General features: G+C 38.1%; 1 long non-coding RNA gene across 7 annotated transcripts in view; it reads right to left on the bottom strand.

Moving 5' to 3' along the window:
• Window positions 1–4,637, bottom strand: part of LOC111262473 (uncharacterized) — a 12,355-nt gene continuing 7,718 nt past the window's right edge. For 6 of the 7 annotated variants that reach the window (XR_002681626.1, XR_002681627.1, XR_002681624.1 and 3 more), the window contains 3 exons: window positions 2,565–2,935; window positions 2,131–2,295; window positions 1–283 (listed from right to left, as the gene is read on the bottom strand). This is a non-coding gene — a long non-coding RNA (uncharacterized LOC111262473). Of the gene's footprint in view, window positions 284–2,130; window positions 2,296–2,564; window positions 2,936–3,428; window positions 3,444–4,637 lie in introns of those variants that run through there. The other variant, XR_002681622.1, reaches the window with a different exon arrangement.

Below are 4,637 nucleotides of genomic sequence, written 5' to 3'. Positions count from 1 at the left end.
GAAAGATTTTATCGCTTTTATTACTGTATATATATATATATATATATAGATTACCCTTTCGATATACATATGTCGCCTCCTTTCCACTCGGCCAATCTGACCGCTGTCCTATGCGTCTTGTCTTCACAGCTTGTTCGTGTAGAATGTGGGCCATTGGCCGCACAGAGCTCTGTTGGGTTAAGCCAGTTTTACCATTAGGATCCTACCAAGTTTCAAGCAGATTGTGCTTGTGAAAGTAAGGGCCATAGTCGTACGAAAACTTCGAAGTTGCTTATTAGAATTCCTGTAGAAAAAAATAAAAGGGTTAAGATGTGAAAAATTATCGATTGCCTCGTTTACAGCGAAAGGTTACGGTTAAGATTTAGATATATTATGGAAATAAGTTATCTGCAGCCTCAGCAGCAATTGTCAGTTGTGATTGTAGCTACTGGTTTGCTACAATGTCATTCCCCTTATGTGACACTTCCAGGATGATCACAAGTGTAGACGTAAGGTGAGGACTCAAACTATCAAACGGGCTTTTATATCTATAAAAATACATGTACAATTGTACGTATTTATATATAATATAAGAGAGAAATATATATATATATGAGACAGAAGGAGAATCGCTTGACAAATTATTTTCCTCCTCCACCTTATTGCATTACTTTTGGGTATTTCAACGGATGTAACATGTATAATATCTGTGGAGAAACCAGGTAGCTTGTTGCATATCATACAATCCGGTTTCATATGATGTGGAAGCGCAGCTCTGCGAGACTTAGCGGAATTTGTCTTTAAGGCGATCGGTAAATTGCGTTGTTACTAATCACCCCGCAAAACTTCAATCGAATGATTTAAGAACAGTGTCACCTAGCTCAGGAAGTTTCCGCTTAGAAGTGATATATTATTGATTTAGAAAATTTTCTAGAAAAGGTTTCTAAATCCCATTTCGTACGATAGGTCTCATAGTTCAATAAATTTGAGAAGATCATTTTTGTATCGTTAATCAATGTAGCGTCACGGTGCGCTCGAGTGCGTTCATTGTAGAAGGTCTACGGAAATGGGTATCTGCTATAAATACTTCACCGTGCTTCTTAATATAACTCACTTTTTTCAACTCACTTTTTGACTATTATTTCCAAGCTAAGTTAATTCAGTTAATTTTTAAATATTTCGAAATACTAAAATAACCAATATTTCCAATCTAAAGTTTCTATCTTTTTTTTTTTTGGGGGGAATAGTGGCCGTCACTGAATTTTAAAGAAATAAGAACGGACTTATAATAATCTACTTGCTATAGTACTTGAAAACTAGTAAGGCCTCCAGGTATAAAAGTTGTTTCATTATTTTAAGCTTCGCACAACAGGTAGAAATTTCGATTTCCGCATTAAGCCATTTAAATGCTGCTTTTATCAAGAAGATAAACTTCGTCGCTTTTTCTCAGGTAGCCTAATATCAAAAAGAAGGAAAAAATTGAAGGTTGAAGGCTTGAATATTGATCACCTTAAGATAGGGAAGTAACCAACAAAGTGTCACGGGTCAATGTTCATGTAATGACGTCACAATCGTAACATGCTCAAAATATACGGTGCAACGCAACAGTTCACAGGATGATTCGTGTATGACGATGAAATAATCATTGAAATAATACAAAATTAGTAAGTAAAATTTTTAGAATTAGAGGGTATTTAACGAATTGGTAAAAAAAAAAAAAAAAAAAAAATGTAACGGCGTTTCACATAGACATACGTTTAAACTGTGAGGTTCGTTAATAATTAGCCACTAGATGGCGGTGTTGACCAACACAAAACTAATAAGCCTACGTCTTCGTTTCATGTTCTTATACGTTTCACTGAATCGCTCGAAATGCACGATACTGTGCATTTATAGAAGTAGGAGACTGTTTATGTTAATTGCAATCGCGTTCGTCGATGTAGCATTCTAGGGATAGAACAGCTCCAACCGGCTCGCAACTATTCAGCTGTAGAAGATTAGCTAGCACCCATTATGTAAGTATAGTAGGATCATGCATGTGAAAAACCTGACGTTTATAGCTAAGAAGTGTGGCTTCTATTTATTGAAATACAAATCAGGTGGCGATAGAGATAATAATGAATCAATGGCTACGAGAAAATGTTGACGCACCTGCTTGTCCTCTTTTATCGTTGGAAGAGTTGAATAACGCGCCAAGTCCATCCCCGGAATCTTTTTATTTCTGTGCCTCACCCTCATGACCTCACCGCCAGAAGCCTTCTTTGGTTCTGGCTGTTCTGCTGGTCCGAAGTCCATGAGTTGTTAAGAATGAACAAACTTACAAAGGATAAATTACGTAAGGCAACATTGCCAATAGTGTTAGCCGTGCAATTACGTACGAAGGACGTTATTATTGTATAAATAGAAAAGCAGGTTGAATAGCGGACGTTTGCAATGTTGAAAAATCAAATAAGATAAATACGGAGATAATACACTTGGCTAATATCTAATTATAATGCTATAAAGGTTATATACGCTTTTTTTTGTTGTATTTACATTAAATCACCTTACTTCGCTTCGTAACGGTATATCAAATATTCTCTTACCGGAATTACACCAGCGGTCCTAGGCCGGACGATGCGTCTCCGTCAATGACACCACCAAATTGACTACGCGCAACCGTATTATATAGTTACGCCCGTTCCGTGACGTTGTCTACTTAGCTACTCTCACTAGATTAGGCTTCTCCTTTCTTCCCGCCAGATTCAAAGAGCTACCATCTTGGCAGCTAGTTGAAGGTAATTTGCTTGCTTGCTAATTTCAAATCTAGCATAGCAGGGAGAGGGGGGAGGGGAGGGGAGGGGAGGGGCAGCTATCTGAAGGAGCCCTTCACGAAGGCATTACCTGGCGTAGAACTTCAATCGTCACTTACTGTAGTTGCAGTTATCAACATCACTAGGGTTTAGCTCTTTTTATTCTGTAATAACAATGATAGTTATCAGGGTCAATTTAATCACGTATCATTTGACTGAGCACAATATGGTTCTACAGTCTCGATGGTTACCCACTGGCGACATTTATCGTTTTCTATTTAATGCACATATATTCGCACACATGCGAACATTTCATAGATCATGCAGAATGGTCGTTTTCCTGCAAACCATCTCCACAAATCAGCGAAAGACATCCCTCAGCTGTCGACAAACAGGCTTCAAAAGGCAGTCTCTCCCGTCGTCATATGGACGCGTATGGTCGACGTGACGGCCAATGCAGAAAGTATGACGCTCAGCTTTTTTCATCACTAACAATGTGGTGACCGTTGCAGTGAAAAGGACGTGAAGTCCACTTAATTTTTTTCAATTTATCACTGTATATGTGATAGATATATACCCATTTCAACACATGTTGTCAATAATTATGCCAGTGTTATAAAAATGACATAACAATTCGACGAAAAAACAAGGTCTAACCTTCAGTTGTCGTGGCTGTACGTTGCAGTGCAGTACAGGGTTGTAAAATGTAGTTTCAACTTTTTTCATTTAGATACTTTCTTGTTGGAGTATCTATTGGAGACCCTAGAATCCTGTGTAAACGAATATGCTTATTTTATGATTAGGTATGTTCTTGTCACTGAGAGAAACATATTGAAGTTTGGCTTGACGGCCAAGGCGTACTTTACCCACAATGGGGTGAATTTCGTTTGAAGCCTCCTTTACTCTATTGTCTACATCGTTCAGTTGTTTTGCGCGCCCAGTGACCTACCGATGAGAGTCATAAACTGTCGAAAATGAATAGGTCCAAAAGCACAAAAACTTGCTTCGGTAACCATCTCCTTGAAAAAGTCACTCTGCTTTTGTGCAATTCTCTGCATATGATGTATCACAATTGTTTCACAAATGTGTATGGATATTATACGGCATTAGAAGCAGCCCTTGGCTTCTTCTCAACCAAAACTTCGGTCGTCGAAGTCATTGTACCAGTGTGCCTTACATATAATTCCTGCTTAATTTTCACGTTTGTTATCACATAGCATTGAATATTAAATAATATTAATATATTAAAATAAATAACAGGAACAATAATTTTGTTGAAAAGTGTTTCTGTAATAGATGGCGTTTTTGCCTAGTAAATTTAGGGGTACGTGAGATAATGTAGATCCAAAACTTTAGTCTAAAGGACTATTAAATGAAGAGCTGGGTCAATTCGAACTAAAGAGACCAATTAAAAATGAGAGAGTAATGGCGTTGGCGAAATGAAATCCAACTACAAAGGCCAAGCCCCATACCAAGTCTGTATAAAATCCAGCTTTTGCCCTGGTAAGCCCATACATAAAAGTATCACTCGAACTCTTCTTCAGACTTGAAACTTTCTACTGGCATATCTTGCCTCCTGTTTAATTCTGGAAGGTGCCACTCATCTGAATTAATACTGAACTACGGCAGTCGCATTGGACATGAACTTCAAAATGACTAGAAGTTACTATTTCGGGTTTTGTCTAGATTACATAATTACACGATATGTGCGAGTATAGACCACAGTTTACCACTATCAAAATAAAGTTGGGTGCAGAAGGAGAAGCGTGGGGTTCCCAGATTCACTGGTCATGGTGAGTAGGTCGCAGACCAAATCAGTCGAATGCCGTTACCGCATAGTAAAATCGTTTCCCGCGATGATAAAGT

The sequence above is a fragment of the Varroa jacobsoni genome, unplaced genomic scaffold (genome assembly GCF_002532875.2).
Source record: "Varroa jacobsoni isolate VJ856 unplaced genomic scaffold, vjacob_1.0 scaffold_665, whole genome shotgun sequence".
NCBI lineage: Eukaryota > Metazoa > Arthropoda > Arachnida > Mesostigmata > Varroidae > Varroa > Varroa jacobsoni.
Note: the sequence above shows the minus strand (reverse complement) of the source record. Positions and strands in the feature narration are given on the sequence as shown.